The sequence below is a fragment of the Myodes glareolus genome, chromosome 25, assembly GCF_982192425.1.
Source record: "Myodes glareolus chromosome 25, mMyoGla1.1, whole genome shotgun sequence".
Lineage (NCBI taxonomy): Eukaryota > Metazoa > Chordata > Mammalia > Rodentia > Cricetidae > Myodes > Myodes glareolus.
Window position 1 is genome coordinate 29,084,593 of NC_142050.1, and position 22,703 is coordinate 29,107,295.

At 46.6% G+C, this 22,703-nt stretch overlaps 1 protein-coding gene and 1 long non-coding RNA gene across 12 annotated transcripts in view; one reads left to right on the forward strand and one right to left on the reverse strand.

Annotated features, from left to right (window-relative positions):
• Positions 1-14,639, reverse strand: part of LOC146889446 (uncharacterized) — an 85,163-nt gene extending 70,524 nt beyond the window's left edge. The window contains exon 1 of one of the 2 annotated variants that reach the window (XR_014999901.2): positions 12,825-14,639. This is a non-coding gene — a long non-coding RNA (uncharacterized LOC146889446). Of the gene's footprint in view, positions 1-12,207; positions 12,313-12,824 lie in introns of those variants that run through there. The other variant, XR_015736662.1, reaches the window with a different exon arrangement.
• A 156-nt stretch (positions 14,640-14,795) lies between these two features.
• LOC146889447 (uncharacterized) overlaps positions 14,796-22,703 on the forward strand; it is a 175,483-nt gene continuing 167,575 nt past the window's right edge. For 3 of the 10 annotated variants that reach the window (XR_015736706.1, XM_085683698.2, XM_085683699.2), the window contains exon 1: positions 14,809-15,254. The gene's annotated coding sequence lies outside the window, so the exon portion shown is untranslated. Of the gene's footprint in view, positions 15,255-22,703 lie in introns of all 10 variants that reach the window. The other 7 variants (XM_087901890.1, XM_087901891.1, XM_087901887.1 and 4 more) reach the window with 4 other exon arrangements.

A 22,703-nucleotide genomic window follows, 5' to 3' on the forward strand; every position in this document is an offset into this window, starting at 1 on the left:
TGTATATATATATGTGTGTGTGTGTGTGTGTGTATTTGAGAAACTGAGTAAAAAAAGGAAAGCGGGAGACAGAATGGGGGGAGGCCAAAATTTGGTACGCCAGAGCCACAGTATACCAGCATCCCACAAAACATTCAAGACACATTCCATACACATTCAAAGATTTTTTGTTTGTTTTCTTTTGGGACAGAAAGTGTAACCAAAGAGATCACAGTTACTTGCACATTTTAGCTAGGCTCCACACTGAAGACTCGGAGGACTGTCAATGAAAAGTAACTCAAATACCCACAATCCCAAATACACGCCGGGGTGGGGGTTAACGTCCAGGAGCCCACAGGTTACTGGAGAATAACCTCCCCCAAGCTCAGAGCCCTGACTCCAGAAGGGCGCCACGGTATGTTAGCAAGTGTTACATAAGCTCACACAATTACAGGTCTGCCCTCGCAACCAGGAGACACCCTCCAACAACAACAAAATGAAGGCAGTGTACAGGCATTTCCAGTCGACTCTTGGGGTGCTGCTGCGGCTTTCCTCAAGAACGCAGGGTGACTTTCTGGGTTAACGGTCTGGGATCACTTGGACAGAGCATGTGCCTACGTTACCATGCCACCACCATGTCCCCAATATAGAAACGTCATCGGGACACTGGAGACCGAAATTGCTGTCTGTATTCCCGAATAATCTTTTTGGCTTTTGTGGTGCTGGGGGCTGAACCCAAGGCCCACACTATGCACAAGCTCTTACACTGAGCAGCACACCCCCAGCCCTGACCTTATATTTTTAAAAATCTCTGATTTTGAAAAAAAAATCCTGGTAATAATATGAAATGACTAACTAGGACACTGGTTCATTAAAGCAAAGAAGTCCTTGTTGCACACGGCTCATTAGATAGTTACAAAGAAGGGTGGCTATGAGCGGAGCCCTTGGTTTCTCTTCCAGAATTAAATTAGCAGCAGGAAAAAAAAATCTCAAGTTGGAACTCCCTAAAAGTGGGAGCAAGGAGGGCTCTGGGAATACTTTCCCATGAAAATAAAAGGAAGATATAAACACATGCACAGTTATGTTCTACACAGCAAAAGCATAAGGTAGAAAGTTCAAAGATGAAATCCAAAGAAGGGCTATGAACGATGTTTAAAAATGTTTTTACTTCTTCCCATCAAAACCTGAGCATTTTCAGACAAGAAAGGCTTCAGACAGAGTTTACATACAGCATAAAATTTTGAAAAGGTTAAAGAAAAGCAAAGGCAAAGTAACATAACTCTAGGACTAAGGTGATTGATTAAGCCTTCTCACCCAGCTCTAACTAACCCTGACGGGTAGCACCCAAAGCTTTCCGAACATGAACAGCACGTGCAGCACAGCAGATGGTGCCAGGAGACACCAGCGAGCAGGACAACCGCCAGTGGCCTTGACCACGGACAGATAAGCAGCCTGGTGTAGTTGGGATCTCTTACTGGCAAGAATTCCCCTGAAAACAGGACTGAAAATAGGACACAAGCTCTCAAGGTCACGGGCCCTGTACAAGTTGTGCAAAAGGGAAGATCTGGGATAGTCTTTTTTTTTTCTTTTTAATTGAGTGCATAAGAAGTAACAGAAACGCTAAGCTAGTTCCCAGAAACTCCCTCAGTAGTTCAAACACCATCACTGGAAAGGCTGTCTGACTTTAGAAGCCACCTCCTCCTGGGAGCAAAAAAGGCAGCAGGAACCTTCCGAATCCTGGTCGGCGATCTTCTCCAGATGCAGGATTCTACTTCAACCTCCAGAGTTCTGCCAATGGCACAGAATGTAGAGGGTGTCCTTCGGACTCACCTAAACTCCAGGATAGAGAGGGCCAAAGAGATGCAGGTTCAAGCAAGAAGCAGAAAAAAAAAATTATAGCGCCTTCACAATTTTTTTAACATACCTTGTATTAAATAGTATAAAATTGTGAAAAACTACAAAATTCAAAGAACTAAATTAGGAATGTGAATAAAACGTAATTAAGTGTTCTCACCACAGCAATAATGAGTTTAATAAACTCATTTAAGGAATTCTGGATTCTCTCACCTTGGTCCCTACATCAAGACCCCACTTCTCTCCATTACCAGCCATGTGTGATAACCACACACCCCTGGAAGAGACTGCATGTACCAGTGTACAAATAGGATCTATTTAGCATCCGAGGGTCAGCAAGCCCTTTTGTCCATCCCAAGTCTCCCCAAGGAAAGAAGCTTCCTAGGGCCCTAAAGGGAAGAGCGGCAAGCAGAGTAACCAAGTAGCCACAAATCACTGTCAGAAGGATGGTAAGTACTTCTCAATGTTGAGGCTAAGATCAGCAGCAGCACGGGAAGAGAGCTGACAGGAACAGGAAGAGTGTGTGGAGGGAGGAAGAGCCGCTGGTCCTCAGACACTGCACGCCTAGCCGGGACAGAACCAGTTCTCACAGGTTAGAGTAAATGGACTGAAAGAAAATGGGACAGATGCTCCCGAATACAGTTCCTTACAACTGTCCTTCACATTTTAACTCTAAAGCATAGGATTTGTTGTTGTTGCTGGTGTGTGTATGTACACAGGTACATGTGTATGTGTAAGTACACGGTACATACAGGAATGTTCCTAGGACAGAGGTCTGTCTTAGGTGTCCTTCCTGAGATACCATCACCTTGTTTTTCTTGTTTTTGAGAGACAGATCTCTCTCAAGATCTGAGACTCGCTGGGATGGACCCCAGTGCAAAGATTAGGAACGTGTTCCTTGATGCCCTTCATGTGGGTTGGGGTGAAGTCCTCATGCTGAGCACTCTACCAGCTGAGTCATTCCTTCCAGCCCCCAGATTTTTCAGAACTCTCGAGCAGTCGTTCTCAACCTTCCTAAATGTTGTGACCCTTTTAATACAGTTCCTCATGTTGTGGTGACCCAACCATAAAATTACTTTCATTACTACTTCATAACTGTATTTTTGCTATTGTTAATGAATCATAAGGTAATTTATCTTGCAGTCTCTAAGGAGACCCCCCCCCCCGTGTTGTGTTATCTTTTACTATCTCCACTTTTTGAAGGGCCCACCACCCAGCTCCCAAATAAATCACACACAGAGGCTTATTCTTAGTTATGACTGCCTGGCCTACGCTTGGCTTGTTTCTAACCAGCTTTTCTTAACCTAAATTAACCCGATTACCTTTTGCCTCTGGGCATTTTTCCTTTTCTGACTTCTGTATCTTTCCTTACTTTGTGGCTGGCCGAGTAGCTGACCTCCGATATCCTCCTCTCCTGTTCTCTTGCAGTTGCCTCCTCCTTTCTCCTATTTATCCTCTCTGTCTGCCAGCCCCGCCTATCCTTGCTCCTGCCTTGCTATCGGCCATTGGCCGTTCAGCTCCTAATTAGAACCATCAGGTGTTTTAGACAGGCAAAGAGTCACAGCTTCACACAGTTAAACAAATGCAGCATAAACAAAAGTCCCACACCTGAAAATAATGTGCCCCAACACTCCTGTGAAGGTTCATCTGACCGCCCCAAAGGGGTTGAGACCTCCAGATGGAGAACTGCTGCTCTAGCGAAAAGGAGAAGGGATGCCGAAGGAAGGATTCGGAGAGGGAATCCTAGGGCAGACCGGGACAACCGACCCTCTGGGGGTCCCAGAACTCTCAGTATCTAAGACTGTGTCACAGAGTTCCCTGCACAGAGCTGTGTGGAGAGGTTTTCGCTCTGGGGAGGCTGGCCCGGGAAGACCTGCTGCTGCACTTGAAGGCGGCTTGGACTACAGAAGTGAGTACAAAAGGGACTCCTGGCCCCAGTGTGAGACTATCTCAAAAGAAAACAGAATCTAAAGAGTCAACTGCAGAGAACATGTCCAGGTGTCTGAGCCAATAAACAACTCCATTCCCTTCATCAAACACAAAAAAAAAAGACTGTAGATCTCAGTAACACGTCTTTTCAAAAGTAGATTTGAACCTAGAGCCCCATCTGTAAAAGCCTAAGTCACGTGTGTACTAAATTGGCTCCCAGAGTGTTATGTTTCAGTGCTTCCTAAGAGCAGTTACAAAATACAGGACTTCGGGGGCTGGAGAGATGGCTCAGCAGTTAACAGCACTGACTGCTCTTCCAGAGGTCCCAAGTTCAGTTCCCAGCAACCACGTGGTGGCTCACAACCACCTATGATGAGAACTGGTACCCTCTTCTGGCCTCCAGGCAGGATACTGTATAAATAAATAAATCTTTGGGAAAAAAACAAAAACAAAATATAGGACTTCAAGAGAACACTAAACTGTGCGCAGAGGAGCCAGTTTGGAGGCAGGCGGCAGTCCGCTGTGGCCCACACGAATCCATCACACACACTCTGGAGGAAGCGACATGCTTGCCTTTGAAACCTATTCAAACATGTGAGCAATTATTAAAGCCATCTAAAAACGGAAGCACTGGTTTCGAGCAGAACTCTGCAGAGTCTGACATGAGTTAAGAAGCAGTATGTGGAGACAGTCACAGAAAATAAAGCTCGCAATCATTTTCTAACAGAAAATTGTGTGCTGCTATAATTGGTTTTGTTAATTAGTCTTCGAAATGTTCTAAGATCTTAGAAGATCTCACCGTCACCAGGCCCTCCTCCTCACAGGTCCTGTTTGATTTCCCTCTCAGGGAAGATTTTTACATATTTCCCTTGGGAATGGCTTTTCTTTCCAACAACTTCCCTCGCGTTAGAATACGCTGTGAAATCTCAACTCAGCTCATTTCCGACCCTGAATCACCTGATCATAACTTAGAGTGGCTCCAGAAGCCTAGCCCTTAAAAGCCATATTGGAGTGACCCACAGCACCCCAAGAATATGCTGTCTGCTTTTAAGATGAATCTGCTAGCCCTGACCCCTCGCAACCAGATCCCAGCCCCACAGGCCTCTCCTTTAGAAGCCTCAGAGCTGTTACTGGGCCGTCTGAACCACAGACAGACAGTGCTTTGACTTCCTACGCATCCTGCACATATAAACATGGGGCATCTCCTTCCTGTGCACACACTCTTGCCTAAGTCAGCTGTTCTCAGAGGACCTCTGGACCTCTGTTGCTCTCAGTCTAGTACAGACCCAAAGCAATGTAATTAGCTGGAAAAAACATTTGTGTGCCATAGACCCATTCTTCAGTGAGCTCCAATACTGCGGCAACCACCACTCTGCAGCTCTATGTTAAAAATCAGTTTACAGGGCAGGAGGTGGCTCTGTGGTTAAGAGAACTGACTTCCGGAGATCCAATTCCCAGCACCCACAAGGCAGCTCCCAACCATCTGTAACTCCAGTTGCACGGGACCCTCTGGCTTCTGACACCCTCTTCTGGCTTCCTCAGGAACTGCATGTACATGGCACACTGACACACATGCAGGAAAAATATCCACACGCATAAACAAAAGAGGAATTGGTTAGGATTTAACACACTGAAGTTAAATCAGCAGCTTACAGTTTTGTTCTTTGCCATCAGAAATATTTTAATAAACAGCATCTAATCTAATCTAATTAGCTGTCCTGTAACTCGCTTTTAGAGCAGGCATGTCTTGAACTCAAGTGATCTGCCTGCTTCTGTCTCCCAAGTGCTAGGATTAATGGCATGGGCCACTACACCGGACTTCAATGTATCTTTATTAAGAATTCCATGACTACTCAGGAATACATATATAATGAGTTAGAATGTTCAAGGTTTTCTGAAAACATGGGCTGCTCAAGAAACTTGTCAAAAATTTGTAATTATTACCATGCAGTAATTTTTTAAACGTCATGAAGGAGAACTCAAGCAAAGGTAAGGTTTTGCAATGTAAGCGGGTACATAGAGGGGAGGTGCATGCATGCGTGCATGTGCGTGTGGAGTCACAAAGAGCAGAAAAGGTTACCTAATTTAATGTGTGGTCTTCTGAGAATCTTGACCAGCAATCTTGGGAAATCTAAGTACACATTACTGAGCCTACCCTAGGCCTGCCTAGTCGGAAGGCATGTGAAGCCACAGATACGTGTTCTAACAAGCCCTCTGTTGCTTGATAACCATGGGTCCAATGTAACCAACTGCATAAAGAAAAGAACTAAGGCCAATCATTTTGTCATTAACCTTTTTTGTTTGCTTTTGAGAGGCTCACCATGTAGGTTAGCCTTGAACTTGTGATCCTCTGCCAGGATGGCCACTGGAAACACACCCAGCTTCCTTAAATTCTTATAGGAACATAGTGCCCACGGTCACTCACTATAAACAGCTTTTAGCAAGCTCAAAGTGATTCTTTAACATTATACCTGAATCCTACCAGTACTACGGGCTCTCATAGGCAAATGCAACTTGGTTTCTGTACTGTCAATCTAACAGTATCTCCAGATACTTAGACCCAGGCAAATATAAACTGTTTGTGCTAACCAACTATAACGAATACCTAAAAAGCAGCCTGCACAAGGTTGACCTCTCATGTGTCAAGCAGCACAGGCTTCTTGTATTTGTTTAGTCCAGCTCACTTCTGTTGCTATCAGTAGTGTTTGGTTCTGTCTTATTAAGGTTGTATTTTGGTTTTGTTTCTAAGGCAACAGCGGGAATTACTGGAACACTTGGTTGACAGTTTGAGACGCTTGCATTTGTTTATGTTATTATTATTTGTATTCTATCGATAAGATTCAGCCAGTTGTGGTGGCATACACCTTTGATCCCAAAGGAATTCCTCTTGGGAAGCAGAGGCAGGCCAGGCTGATCTACATAGCAAGCTCCAGGACAGGCAGGGCTACCCAATCAGACCGTGTCTAAGTAAGAAAAGAAAAAAAGAGGTAACAAAAAGAAAAGAGGTAGATAGGGTTATTTAAAACCTAACCACAAAGAATAGACAGAAATTTCTTAAGAGAAGGTTGCCTGCTCCCTCTGCAATTCACATTTCACCTTGGAGTGATCTCTATGACTTTTGATTTTGTTTTGAGTGATAGGTTAGTATTCCCAACCGTGTTGTGCTTATTCTATAGTAAAACTCGTTTTCACTGTGGGACATACAGTGCCAAAAGCAGGAGTTCTAGAAGAAGCCATAGGATAAAGCAGACCTAGAACACAGGTACACTCACAGCGACAAGTAGGCTCATGTGACACACAAGATGGCGGGGCCTATGCAGCACCTTTCTGCAAACACTACCATGCACGTCATCTCATCACCAACCCGCACCAGCACAGAATCTGATGCACTGAAGAAAACTGCAAGTTTCCCACCTCCACGCTCTTGTTCTAAACATGTCGGCAATGTCCTATGGTTTTCATCTACTGGCAATGTCCTATGGTTTTCATCTATTTCCTAGTAGCTACCTACACCAATCAACACTTGCTTCCACTTCTACATCTACCTTAAATATCCTCTTGGAGAAGTTTAACTCGGGTGTTACGATGAGACTGAAGAGTTACGGACAGTCCACTACCGTTCTTATGCTGAAGCTGTTTTCTCAATATCACACCACGCTTGGGGTTGTATTTCTGGTCTTCTTTTTAGAATTATTAACACATATAATTTCTTATTCCATGAGTCAATTTACCTAATTCATGCTCGTCAATGCACAGATTTTATTTTCTTTCCCAGAAGTACAGGGACAGTCAGAACACAACGGAAATACATCCTTCCTTTCGTCTGTGTGGATATTCTTCCCAGCCCCCTTCTGACCCGTACACCGCATCTTGCGACTATTTTTAATCTGTCATCAAATAAGGGTGACAGCTCCTGCTCCGATTCTTACAGGCGAGAAATCAAGGTGACACCTAACCAGAATGCCTTGGAAGTACCGTGACGTCGGAGTCCCTGCCCTCCGTGCTCTTCCACCCTTCAACATGGGCGCTAGGGCTGGGCGACGTGACCACTGACTTACTCAACAAATATTTGAGTGCTCCTAATGTTAAGCAGTGTGATAAGCCCTGGAGATGTAACCGTCAGCAAGACAAATCCTGCCCGGCCCTTACAGCACATTAAAAAACAACAACAACAACAACATTCAACTTGTAACAGGCACCAATCACTCCCATCCGTTTGTAAATAATTACTTGTCATTAAAGCTATCCCCAACTTCTCCACTCTGCTCCTGAAAGGGAGACTACATAAAGTAGGACAGCTTATGTAACAATACAGATGTTCTACAGATGAGGGCCTCACCCGGGTCAGATAAAACATCACCAGCAAGTGCCTATAATCTAGGAATGAGAAGCATTTGTGCCAGTGCCCTAGGATTTTCTTTTAAAGGTACGCTACTTTAGCCTAAATGTTTGCTCATTCCATGTCAGTCTCCAAGGGAAGCAAAGCCTCCCTGCTGTCCTGTATTGTTGCCACTAGTGGATCAACTCGAAGTTCAGTTCCTGCGTCACACAAGCCACACTGAGGATGTAAGTCAGGTAACAGGCTAGAGATCGCAGCTTTGGAAACTGCTTCGTCATCTCCGAAAGCCGTGCGGGGCGGAGGGGCTCACACACATCTCTGTATACTAAATCTGAAAATGACAGTATAAGGAAATCTGAAGCAGCATCTATGTCCTACCACAGCACATAAAAGCATATCCGTTGGTAATGGGTGCCATTTCTATTGCCCCAAAGAAGGGGGAAAGTGGCAATAGCAGCAAGCTGCTCTCCCTCAGTATTAGTAAGAAAAACCACTGTTCAAAGGGGGGAAAAACCCGCAAAACTGGTAAACAAGTGAAAATCACTGTATGTCACTATCGTCTTCTCTAGTCCACTTATAACTGTGTTAGTGACACCGTATTGTTTTCCACAAGACTGTGTGCTGTTCTGACAACTCACAGCAGAGGTGGTAAGGATGCTTCAAAATGAAAGGGAGGGAGGGAGGCGATGCAAATATAAGAATTCAATGGCGGCCAATGCAAAAGAAGTTATTGTTAATATGTGCCACTGACACACTGTTTTTTTAAAAATCATTCCTTAGCTTTGAAAAGAACCATTTTTTTGCACCCAGCATGTGACAAACAATTAAGTCCTGTCTGACAAAATGAGCCAAGATGGGGTCTGGAGATGGCTCAGCAGTTAGGAGCACTGGCTGCTTTCCAGAGGCCCTGAGTTCCATTTTCAGCACCGATACTGTGGCTCACAACTGTCTTTTACTATAATCCCATGGGATCCGATGCCCTCTTTTGGTGTGCAGATGTACATGCAGATGAAACACCCAAATACGTAAATAAATCAATTCACTTTTAAGAAAAGGTTCTTGAAAAGACAACAGGAAATACCCAATACTTCCTGAAGGAAATACCCAAGAAGCAAACAAGCCCTCTTAACAGAGCTACGCAAGGACACCCTAAACCAGCGGTCTCAACCTGTACATTGTGACCCTTTTGGAGGGGGTGTCAACCGACACTTTCACAGGGGCCTAAGGGAACCATCAAAAACACAAATATTTACATTATGATTCACAACGGTAGCAAAACTACAGTTATGAAGTAGCAACAGAAGTAATTTTATGATGGGGGTAATCACATATGAGGAACTGCATTAAAGGGTCACAGCATTAGAAAGGTTGAGAACCACTATGCCAGCATGGTCTGACAATGCTGAGGGGAAAAGTGTCATTCGTGGTGGTGGCACTGGATAGACAGAGAAGGAACACAACCGGAGAACTACTTATCCCAAACCAGCGGGTTATGTCGCATTGGCCTGGGTGGGTCCTCTAGCTCAGCAAAGAATGTCAACATTCACCTTGATACCCTATCTCTGATATACTTACCCACGTACACCACGCAGCAAACACTACTGGGTGACAATCCTTAGTGTGCATATTCAGAGATCTTTAGGACACGGGAGACAACGATGACAAGGCAAATGAGTCACAAGATTATTAGAATCAGAACTCCGTGTTTAGGGAGACATTTCTGTTTACTGAGTTGTTATCTTGTTATCTGCTCTATCAGCAAGCATATTTTCTGAACACATACCGGAACCCCCAACCACATCTCAATGTTCCCATCAAATTTACACAAACGAGGAACAAACTAACCAAGGAGACTTCGGTAAAAAGTACGGCTCTACGCCCCAGAAAGTGTGTGCTTCCCCCCAAAATTTTCATGGCAGAACTTCACAGACACACAGACCACAGGGGTACTTTTGGTCATATCCAAACCATGACCACCATGACATCCTTATTCACGACCAGACCATGAGTGTAACACAGATGCATCCTCTGAACTCTTCTTCAGCTTACACGTATGTTCAACAACAACAAACACGAAAATACTCGCAGGGATCCACCTGTTAACGTCTATTGCGAAGAGCCCCCCCCCCACTTCCTCCACAGTGAACTGACTAGGTAGCCAGAAGGCCTTAAGGAATTTACCAGAGGGTTCTCCTCCCTTTCAAACAAGGGAACATGTCAGATAAAAGCCTCCACAGAAGAAATCCGCATACACAAACTCAGGCCCTCGGTTCAGCCCGCACCGTTCTCAGGCTGATCACAAAGGTCAAGCAGCCCCAAGTCATGGTTCCAAGTATGTGTTCTGGGATCTGCCCCCCTGGATACCAGTCAGGAGTCCTCACACCATCACCTCTGCCAGAACCTCCTGGGCTTCCACTTCCCCAAATGTAAAACTGTTACTCCTCCAGGTTACAGCCATGTTTGCGCAGTCATCCTGTCTGGCACATAGAGGCCCCATTTAGCGATAGATCGACATGTTAACTATTGGGGCTATTTTTCACTGTTGGGTGCGTAAATATGAATGATTCAACAACTATCTAGTCTATCAGACTGGCTACCTATCAGTTTCATTCCTACTGCGTCACAACTCCTGGAGAAAGAGGTGGTGAAGAAAATGGCCCTCCTCCTAACTCTATTCGGATTTCAGGTCCCTCGCTATGGAGAGTGGGTACTGGGAATAATTTTAAAGGTTTCCGGTTGATTATACCGTGCAGCCTGGATGAAGAGCCAGATGGAGAGACTTCCGTGTCCAGTGATAACACAGCTGTGAGGTCCGTTCGACTCCCTCAGCTGATCCTCCAGCCCGGGGGACAGCTGACTGGCAGGGATGCTGTGACGACGAACCCAAATCCCGCTGCTCCAGGGGGAATAACTGCGACCAGCCTGGCAAGACCGTACTTCGGCGGAGCTCTCGGACAGGGCAGGGGGCTGCGACCCTTCCTGCGCCCTCCCCCGCGTCCGGGCCGCCAGCGCCCAGCCCCCTCGCGGCCGCGGCACGTGACTCGACACGCGCCAGCTGCACGCGGGCTCCATCAAAACAAAAACAGAGGAGGCGGGACGGGCGGGGGTGGCGAGCGCGCGGACGGGAGCGCGCGCTCGCCACCGCCGCTCGTCCGCCACGACCGCGCGCCTCCGCCAGGACGGGGGCGGGAGGGCAGAGGGCGCCACCCTGTTTACCGCCAGGCTCGGGTCCTGCGCCGGAAACGGTCTCCCGGGAGCGGGCGCGTGAGTGCGCACCCACCCGCGGCGGGGGCCTGCGTGGGCGGTGAGCGGCCTCGGCGGCTGCGTGTCACCCCCGTCACGACTTCTGCTACGCACTTCGCCCCCAGCCTCCAGCTCGCGCGCTGCTGCGGACCCCCCCACCTCACGTGGCCGCCTCCTCCCTGACACGCCGTTCCGAGCGGACCCAGGCGCTCCGGAGCCTGTCCCCACCCCGCCTCGGACGTCACCCTCCTCGGACCACCCAACCCACACCTTCCGCCCCGGGCGCGCGCGGGAGGGGGTAGATGGCTCCAAGCTGTCAGAAGCCTACAGTGTGCCACATGACGAAGCTCGTCCTCGTCCTCGCCACTCACGCAGCAGCCTTGCTGTGAGCTCAAACAGACATATTGGGGGGGGGATCTTGATTTTTCTCTATTGATTTTAAACTCGCCCCCCCCGTACCTAAGTATTAGACTCAGCTCTACCTACGCAGTTGCTTTGCCTCTCCATGGTCTCCTACCAAATCCAAGCGACTTATCAAATCCAAATGCCCACCCCACACACCTGCTAGATAACCTGTCTTCTGGAAACCCGAAGTCCCACCCATCCAGCCTGCGGGAAGGGGGGGAACTATGCTGGGGGGGGGCAGAAGTGGAGACGACACGATCATGGGTAGTCACAGGAAGAAAGGGGGGGATATGAACCCCTTGCCTCCCCACTCCTCATCTCCAGAGCAAAAGAACGTATCCTGCTTCCCTCCGCCAAAATAATAGCCGAAGTCAAAGTGCCGCTTTCCTAGGGGCTGCCTCTTCCCCCTGAGAACCAAGACGTCGCATCCCTCCCAATCGCACGCCCCCGGCCCTTACTTCTTGTTGACAGCAGAGGTGGGGGGCGTGGGAGCCATGCCTGAGTTGCCTCCAGGTTCGGGATGTTGGTCTCCGCTGAGTGAAGAGGTGGAATCTCGAAATGGAAACAGTCCTTCCCCCCCCCTCGCCGGTCCCTCCCCTCCTCCTCCTCGTCGTCTGTTTACCTCAAGTTTGAATTTTATCTGCGCAACATTAGCTGGAATGCGGACATTGAAAAAAAAAAAAAACCACTCGCTCTCAACCCGGCAGCAGCTCCGGAGGAGCCATGTGGCATCAAGCCACCGCAAAGGGGAAAAAAGTGCTCTTAGCAACACAAACATGGCGAAATAGCTCCGACATGCCCGTCTCACGCAGCAGCCCTACCTTCCATCTCTCGCCCGCCGAGCATCCTGATCGGCAGCCGCAAGCCCTTTGCGGGGAGCGGCCAGAGGCCCCGGGGGAGTGCGAGGGTGGACGTCAGCAGAGTCCACCGGGAAAATAGCTCGGATGACGCGCCAACCCATCTGCCTCACGGGGAGTGCGGGGACACCTTTTTCACCCCCAGGGGTGGGAGTCGAGCACCAAATACCCGTCCCCAAGTCCTACTGGGCCCGTTTTCCCCACCCTACAGAACTTACCGGTGGTCTGAACATTACGCAGCTCTGCTTTCCTTTCTGGCTCCTTCCTCCGGAGCGAGGAGGAAAATGATGCGCACGTAGATTCCGAGAGCGTATTCTTCTAGAATTTTCCCAGGATGGTCGCGGGGAGCGATGGGGACTCAGAGACAGGTGCGGAGCTGCCGGTTAAAAGTTGCTCTGCGCACGGTGGACAACAGGGTCCCCGGGGCGGGTCGAGGACCCCCCCACTCCCTGCCCCCGGCGTCGCCCACTTGTCACGCCAGGCTGCTGCGTGCGCTCGGCTGCAGGGGAGGTGGCGTAGTTTCTTTTTCTCCCACCTCTTCTCACTCACTTGTTTTTGTAGCCGTGGGCTCCCCTAATGCTTTCCTCTCCACAATGTTGTTTCATTATATCATGTCCATCATGTGACACCGGAGAGGCCTCTCTATGGAAACTTAAAGGGGCTCCCACGTGACTGCAGCAGCAACAACAGCAGCAGGACCGGCGGTGGCGGCGGTAGCGGCCGCAGCGTTTGTACCACCACCCACCAGGAGCCCCTCGCAGCATCCCGAAGGGGCTTGTGGCGCTGCAGAAGCCCAGATAAGGGAGCCATTGCATCCGGGAGCTGTGGCGTCGGTGCGTGCGTGGAGCCCGTGCTCATTACACAGCAAACGGAACAGGAGCGTCCTTAAATCCTTTCCTGCAGTCACCAAACCCACGCTCTGTTAAATGACATTTCGTGGTTCCTACTTTATTTTCTCCCGAAAGCTGTGAGTTTCCTCTCAGGCCTGATTAAATTTTACAAAGTCAAAAAGAAAAACCAAATTTGCCCCCTCAGTGAGCTCACTCGCAGATCGCTGGTAGAACAGAAATGCCCAAAGAATAACAACAAATAAAACCAGGCATTTGTTCCATAACTCCCATCACCACCAGTTTCAGAGCTTTCTGGAATTAACATTCCTCCGGTAACTGTTGATGATGCTCTCAAGAGGCAAAATGCAACGCAGTTTTTCTCTTCCGCAGCTATATTAGGGCTTTGTTGCTGACAACAGTAAAAACTTGTTTGTGTCAGGAAGTGAGGTATGAAGCTATGACCTGTAAGGTACAGACAAAACCAAAGTGGCAGTTTGGGTACTACTTTTCTGACCACATTCTTTCAAATGGTGGCAAGATGACTGCTATAAAACGCGTGTTTGGTTGGAAGTAAGATGATCAGGAAAACATGCTTATCCTTTAATCATACTGTACATGTTACACACTAGAAATTATGTATACATATATGCATGTGTGTGGATAGAAAGCAAGCATGTGCATTTTCATGATATTAGAAACCACTAATTCTGTCCCCACTGCTAGCATTTAACTTTAACCTTAGCCTTTAAAGGCTTATTCGAGTCCAATGATGTATAGAAAGTAACAGTTTGAAGTACTTAGCCTTACTGACTTGCAGTCTGGGGAGGGTATTCTACTTTGAATTGCAATTCTCTGTCTCAAACTTTCTATGGATAATGGAAATATTATCCTATAAACCTAAAATAAATGGCTGTTCCTCTGTTAGCCCATGTTCTTTCCCATTTTTTATAAGGAAAACTAGATGGGCAGAATTGTGAAAAAGAAAAGAACTCAACTCAGTAACCTGAAGAGTGGGAGGGGTGATGGCCTTCTGGCCTGGCCTTGAGAGTGTGCCTTCCTACCTCATCAGCTGCGATAAACGATGGCACATTACATCTTTTCGAATTCTATTAACCACCATCCTTTTGGCCTTCCAACCTCACAGTCCATCCTTTACCCATCTTTTCCCTGAATCTCCCAATTCCGGCCCTTCGCTTATGTGCCCAGGTCAGGCCTTCCCAAATACTTAACACCCCTCCCCGCCCCCGCCCCCACCACCAGCAGCTGGTTCTCTTCTCAGGAACTCTACCTCCTTACCTCTCTTTGACCTCCTTTAATCTCCACAGCCTGGCCCTTGACTTCACGGACCCGGCTTACCTTTCTTTACCTGAAATGTCCTGCCCTTTCTTGGGGTCTGCTTTACCCATTCCTCTCTGGCCCCATCCCTTCTGCGGGCAAGCCCCAGCATTCCTCCACGGCTCGGCCTGGTCATCTTGAATCTCATTTTGTTGGCTTGCCCTGGGCAATGAGGGAGAGTGTGATGCAAAGTGGGGCCAAGATTACCCCTGGACTAGACCCCTACCTTGCCCCCTCCGCCCCTCCCGAGCCCTGGTTGCGGCGCTTCCTGGGCGGATGGTTTGGACTTGCTGCGGCAGCTGCGGTTGTGCTGTGTCATGCAAGAAGGAGGCGGCGGCGGCGGCGGCCGGAGCTGGAGGGGGAGGAGGGGAGGAACCTGATCCTCGGTAGCAAAGGGCTGGAGGCAAACACCGAGCTCCCCTTGAGCCGCCCGGGAGCAGGGAGGGCTCTGCTACCCCGAGGGGCCCTCCCTGCGGGGCAAGGGTAAGTTAGGCGGCGCAGGTGGTCGCCTTGGGAAAGGGAGCGCGCAGGGGGGTTAGGTGGGATGGCGGTGGCACTAGGAGCCATCGGGCCCCAAGGAGTCAAATGCCCAGCTAACAGAGACCCAGGCCATAGAAAAGATGGCCAGCCAGTAGCAGTAAGAGTAATTATTTGACTAATGCCCGACAGTCGCCCCAGGTCACACGGTGGGTGGAGTTGTAGATCCCGAACTCAGGACCCAGCTAGAGGCAATGATCCAGGAACTTCATCCCAGCAGCTGTGGCGCTGCAGGACACCCTTGAATAGCAAAAGGCCAACACACCCCAGGTTCCTCTAGCCTTTCTGGACTTTCTGGGTTGTCTTCTTCAAATCTAGGGGAAAGGGTGGGAAAATGGTCCAACCTCACTGAACACACGGAGGAAAAAAAAAAAAACCGCTATTGGCCAGAGCCTCTGGTGCAATTAAACAATCAATAAGAAAAAGCTTCATTCCGTTCCTCCCCGGCCCCCAACCCCAAGCACCTTCGACCAAGGTAATTCATGGGGCTTAAAGGAGAAAGAAAATGTGGTATATTTTGCCCTGCCCAAGCCATCAGTCAGCCTACCAGAACGGCCACCTGTACACGCCAGGGTTCATCCTCCCTTCAGAGGGTTGCTTCTGAGAGACAAAACAATACTGCACCATGTTCTAAGAGGAGACCACCTTAAACTCCCGACAATTTCAGCTCCATTGCCCTTTTTCCCCCAGGGGAATCGGAAACATAGACTTGAGAGCAGTGAGCAGTAGAGACAGGCTGGGCACCTAGGAACATTGCTCTTTTCACCTGCCTATAGTTTTTAGGACAGTTATTATTTTTATTATCATCATTAATTATCATTATTAATTATCATTATTATTCCTTTACATGTCCCTCCTGGAAGTCTTCAGAAGCACTTTTTGCAACATTTTCATGTCAGTCATACATTTCGAAGGAAGGGGTTGAGGGGATTAACGGAAAGGCTAAGGACTGTCTCAAAAGCTCATACGGTTGCTAGGGAACTCGAGCTCGCCCCGCTCGCTAATCACCAGTGTGGTACAGGAAAATCAAACTGCTCAGGGTGTTATTAAAATGAATGGCATTTGGTTAAAGGCTTCTTTGCTTATGTTGTAGCATCCTGGTCTATTATCGATTGCCTCACACCCACATATCTTGTTTTCCTAATTTGATTTCTGTATGTGCGTCACTGCCAGGGACACTCAGACTAGACCAGTCAGGTTCACTTCCTGTTTCTCAGAACTGGTTTATATTTGGTCTCGTTGCACGAGCTGGTAAGACATTATCACGCTGATCCTCTTAGAAAAGAATTTTTGCTTTCCGTTGAAAACAAATTATCCCAATTAAATGCTAATTTTCATGGAAAACGTCATTGTAGGAGGCTTAAGGCCCTGCCAGGCTACTTTATTAGTGATTTGAGAAAGCCATTCTTGATATGTAAAGCAAAGAAAAACCCATTCCCCACTCCTCACCCCCCAAAAATCTTCATTCCTCAGCTTTGGAAGTAAAACTCAAGAAGAAAAAATATTTAAGTGTGATATTTCCAAAATGAAGCATAAAAAAATACACATTGAAGCTGAAGGAATCATTTCAACTAAATAAGGCGTAGACTTGAATGCAGTCCAGACCCAGGAAGGACAAATAAGTATGGGTTGGCACTGTGGCCCTGAGAGTACTAAGTGTGATTGCAGGGCTGCTTTACATACGGGAAACCCTGTCACTTTGTGAACTAAATGTCTCTCTTACTGATTTCCCTATGTCCCTGATAAGGCAAGCCTTGCTTTTTATATTTTTGCTACCAGTTCCTTCCTCTTTATAACAAGGCTATCACCAAGGCAATAGCAGAGAAATAAGACTGTGTATAGGTGGGTTCTGATGGAGATAATTTGTTTGATGGAAAATAGAGCACATCCGGCTTTGCAGAAAGATCGGTCTCCACTTCTGTGTACTGGATGGGCTTGGGCAGCCATTGTGGCTCTTTGCATGTTGGTGGTGGTTTTATGGAAGCTTACTAAAAGATCTTGATGCTTCCTTGCGTTTAATTCCAATTTTTAGCTGTTAGATTTTTTTTTTCCTGCTCTCAACCATTAGCACCTAGCTGTAGCGACTGGGGTGAGTTCGTGTGAAAGGCGACTTGGTGGTGGTGGTGCATGGAGTTTTGATGTCACTTGCCACATGGGGAAGATCTGCCTGGTTTCCTTTTGCGTTTCGTCTCTCTTTGCCTTGTCGTGGTAGAGAAGCAACAGGCCAAAAAGTGCAAATGTTTGTGAGACTAGGCATAGGCCTTCCAGTTATCCCAGATGTAGTTAACCCAAATGCCTCAATGAGCCAGGGGTGGAATGATGGAGGAAGGGCTATCCGAAGCCAGTTATCAGTTGGGTTCTGATAGAGCCAAACATCTGTTTGCCTGTATTTTAATTAGCAACAGATATAAACATACCCAGTTGTAATTTAGAATCCCTCAGACCCAAGATATTAAAACAAAAAAAAAAAATAGTGTGAAGAAATGTGAGATTTGTGCTGGAAAGAGAAGTCCTGACTTTGAAACCCAACTCTGCTGCTCAATTCATTATTGAGCGCTTGCTGTGGTCCTAGAAATACAAAGGTAAGCACAGTCTACGGCCTACAGGATCCTATGGTACAATGAGGACACGAATGAAGACACGGTTGGTCACGTCATAGTGAGATGCTGCCAACAGGAAAGCTCAGAGGAGGGTGCTGAGCTCCAGGAGTGGTGAGCAAAATAAAGGCAGGCCAATTCCAGACCAAAAGGCATACCCAAAAAGCTGAGCCGAGAGGATGGTGCCCAGCAAGTAGAAGATGCTCCACAAATGTTGATACTGTACACATGCGTGACAGAAGTCCTGAAAGGTGTTCAGGCTTCTGTCACGTGAGAGGCTTGACCTTCCTAAGAAGTTTGGACTTACTCCGAGGCCAATGGAAAGCTGTTGATTATGTTTTAATATTTATTTATTTAATGTGTCTTTGCATGTGCCTGAGTGTATGCATGTACCACATGTATATAGGAGCCGGGGGAAGTCAGGAGAGAACGTCAGATATCCATGGAGCTGGAGTTACAGGCAGTTGTGAGCCACCATGTGGGTGCTGGGAACCGAACCCAGGTCTTCTGCAAGAGCAGTGAGTGCTCTTAACTGCTGAGCCAGCTCTTCGGCCTAGTGAATTGCCTAATGGCCACTTTAAAAAGATCACTGCTGTTTGGAGAATTTGTTAGTGATACTGTAAGCCAGGCGATTAATCAGAAGGATGTTCAGCATCCTAAGGAAAAAAAGGGGGTAGGGACAGGAACCTCGTAAGCTAAGACAGCAAGAAGGGGACTCTAGAAAAGGCAAGAGTTCAGTACTAAGACAAGCGAGTCTTGATTATTGGTTTTATCCGCATGGTTGAGACTATGGCTTAGGTAAACAGGATGATAGCGGTATCAGTCACCAAGACTGGGGCCTTAGGAGGAAAAGCAGGTCACAGCAAGAAGGAATTAGTTTAATTTTAAGCCTACTGAGTTTGAAGTATCCATAGGATATCAAAGTGAAGCTGTGTACTACTTACCAGAGGAAGCTGAAACTCTGGAGGCATCTGTGTCAGAGTCATTAGAATAATTGGGAGTTCATGGTTACAAATGAAATCCCCAAATGAGAAGGGATAGAGGACCAGAAGCAGGCCTGACTCAGCACCATGGAAATGCCACTTAAAAAAGGTGAGGAAGGGAGGGTGCTAGGGAACTAACTGGAGAGATGGAAGGAGAAGGAACAAGAAGCTTTAGATGCTTTGTGAGGACATAAAACAACATTAAACACCAGAGAGTTTAAGATAAATGGGGGCTGAAAAGCCATTGGATTTAGAAACCAAGCTCATCTGTCTATTTGGCCAAAAGTATGTTGACAAAGGGGAAAAGATAATGAGACTGTGATGGACCGAGGGGCACGTGAGAACAGAGGAAGGAGCTGGAGGAAGCTCTCAGGTAGGAAGGACTGAAGGGCACGTCAAGAACAAAACGAAGACACTAGGAAGAGCGTGAACTCATGGTCTGTAAAGCTATGGGTGTACGGTGGAAATGAAGAGACGGACATAAGAGAACTCTGGGTTCTCCTGGGCATCTTCCGGTTGACTAGCAGCACCGTCCGCCAGTTCCCTGAACTGAAAACATGTGTAGACCTTCTTGGTTCTTCTGCTTCTCCAACTTGCACGTCCAGTTCATGAGGCCTTCAAGGCAACTCTGCCTCTAAAACATTTCCCAAACTTAATCTTTCTATCTCCTTTGCTACCAACTTCATCCAAACCAGCATCTTCTCTTTATTCTCATAATACGGCTTTTTAAAAAAAAAAAAAAAGAAGGGAGGAAAAAGGTTAAAGACAAGAGTCTCACTAACTATGTAGCCTGAGCTGGCCTCAAAGTTGTTATCCTCCTGCCTCGGTCTCTTGAGTGTTGTGATTCCAGGCTCTAGTGGGTGATGTTCTGTCCAGCACAGCTAGACCACTTATTCAAGCCAGGCATCATAAAATATAAACCAAAGCTTACCATGTGGCTTCTCCTCTTAGAATCCTTCCGTGTCGTCTGCTTGTACTTGGAATGCAGGCTAGACTCCTTTTCTGGCCTTCCATGCCTTATGTGGCATCCTAGACCAGCTCTCCAGCTCGGTCTCCAGTCTTTCTCCCAGGTTCCAGCCCCACCATGCCTCCAGTATTTTCTTTATAGGGATATTTTTTCCTCCTTCTGGTTTTTCTTAGAACATCATCTCCTCCAAGAGCCTTTCCTCCACCTGAAGTGTCCTTTCCTATCCCCTTTCTCACCCCCCTGGTCATCTTCATAGTAACATAATTTAATTACCAAAGCCACACTACCGTTCCCTTTATTACATATAGTTGAGGGCTTCTAAAATGTAAATCCAGTGAAGATTCCTGCCACATAGTTGGAGCTTGGCACTGACCATTGGGTGTTTATAGAAGGGAAAAAAGGGAGTGACAGATTAGTAGAAATTAGTGACATGAAGAACCATCTTCTAGAAGCAGGTATAGCGGCACAAACCTGTTACTCTACTGTTACTATACTACATATAGTTACTATATATATTATATAAAACTATATATATGCTATGATATTATACCTGTTACTATACTATATATAGTTACTATATATATTCTAAAACTATATGCATATGTTACTATACTATACCTGTTACTGTTTCTGATACTACAGTTCAGAAAATTGAGGCAGGAGGATTGTGAGTTCAAGGCCAATCTGGGCTGTATAGTGAGACTCTTGCCTCAAAAAGCAGGGGGTGGGGGAGAATTGGCATCTAGTGTGTTGGAAAAAGGTGAAATGGGGGTTGATGATGGAGCACTAGTCTTTTAGGGTTTCAGAAGTAGAAGAGTTCCTGGCTGTGTTACCCAGGTCACTGACATTCTCTGAACCTCACTTTATAGTTAAGAAATATTCTGTGTTTCATTGGGCTGTTAGGGAAATGAAATGAGATGGTTTGAATAGAGGATAAAGTGATCTTGTCAAGCTGTTTCAGGCAGTCAGGAATTCTAAGGGTCAGTTCATTACCGCCAAATGTGAGGTCCCTCTGTCATATAACTCTTGGTACTTATTATTAGAGTAAAAAATTGAGAGCCCTTGAGACGGCTCAATGATTAAAATCTCTTGTTTCCAAACCTTATGACCTGAGTTTGATCCCTGGTCCCCACACAGTAGGAGAAAACCAACTCTTCTAGGTCGTCCCCTGACCTCCATACACATGGTTCCCTCCCCATGAACATACAGATTAAATCTAGCAAAAGCATGACAAGATTGTGGCTTAAAAAAATAGTCTACAGCAATACAGCCATGAGCACTCCCAGCTTTTGAATGGTATTAAAAACAACTAGGATTTCTGACTGAACCTAGAAGTTAGAATTACTTCAGATGAAATCAATAACCAACTCAAAATTCTGGAAAGTTGGGCAAAGTATGTAACACACAGATTGAAACCAAAGAAATACAAAAGAGAGTTAAAATGTTTTAAAATACTTACTTGCTTTCTCAACACAGAAACATGGCCATTGCAAAGGCAATGAGATAAATTGTCAAGTATTTGGTTGTGTAGGCAGATAGGGGAAGCAGACCTGTTCTTAGTAAGTGGATGAGGAAGTTGCTGTGACCTCTGTAGAGGGCATCCTGGCAGTGTTGATCACTTTTCAAACATGCAAAGCCTTTTGACCTCACAAGCCTACTTTTAGGTCTCTACCCAATAGACAGATTCACACATGTACTGAAGGATTATTCTTCCAGGACCTTCACCAAAGCATTATTTATAGTCATTAAAGACTGAAAAAGCCACCAAATAGAGAAGTGGGTAAACAAAACAGTGTGTAGACGGAAGGGAAAGGTAGACAGCTGTGGGACACTTCCAGACACATCAATAGGAACTGAGCTTCACAATGCATTACTAAGTATATTTAAAAGTCAGATGAAGAACAACACGTATATTTTGCTGCCTTTTTCTTTTAAGTGAGATCTACATTTTTTTTGGTCTGGAACACATTATCAAGGGGAAGATGAAGGTAAACAGGCCAAGAACATATGTGGAGAGACTGTTCTGAAGGGTGTCTCAGAGATGTGTGAGGAAGGATGGCTGCCCAGCAAAGAGGGTAGCATGAATGGGGCAAGAAATACCCAGAACCCGCAGAGCTATTTTACATAATTTAATAATAGACAGGACATGGTGAGTAACACAGAAGGAGACACTGTCATTGTCACAGTGGACTTGAGAATTCTTCCAAGATCAGATGTGTGGGCAGAGGCGTCATTGGCTGAAATGAGGACTCTTACAACAACCAGAAGGTTGAGATGACTAGACGTTAGAAGATGCCCCAGTGAAGATGTCTACTATAGCTCAGAAGTGCTACAGGAACTGGATTTATGAATTTAGGAGATTGCCTAGGGTGGGCAAAAGCAAGATAAAATAAAAATGCATTTAATAGAGAGATTGAATAGAAGAGGAAATTGGCAGTGGAGACAATCAGAACCCAGAGAAGTTGGACTAAGAGACCATAAGGCCAAAGGTACTGTAGCGATGAGGCAAGCAGGCCTGCTTTTCATCCTGCCCGGCTCCCGCACAGCTAGCCTTTCACCCGAAATAACAACACACAAATTGTATTCATTTAAATACTGCCTGGCCCATTAGCTCTAGCCTCTTACTGGCTAACTCTCACATCTTGATTAACCCATTTCTAATAATGTGTGTAGCACCACGAGGTGGTGGCTTACTGGGAAGATTCTAACCTACGTCCATCTTGGGCCGGAGCTTCATGGTATCTCTTGCCTCTGCTTTCTTTCTCCTACAATTCTGTTCTGTCTTCTCCGCCTACCTATGTTCTGACCTATCAGGCCAAACAGTGTTCTTTATTAATTAACTAATGAA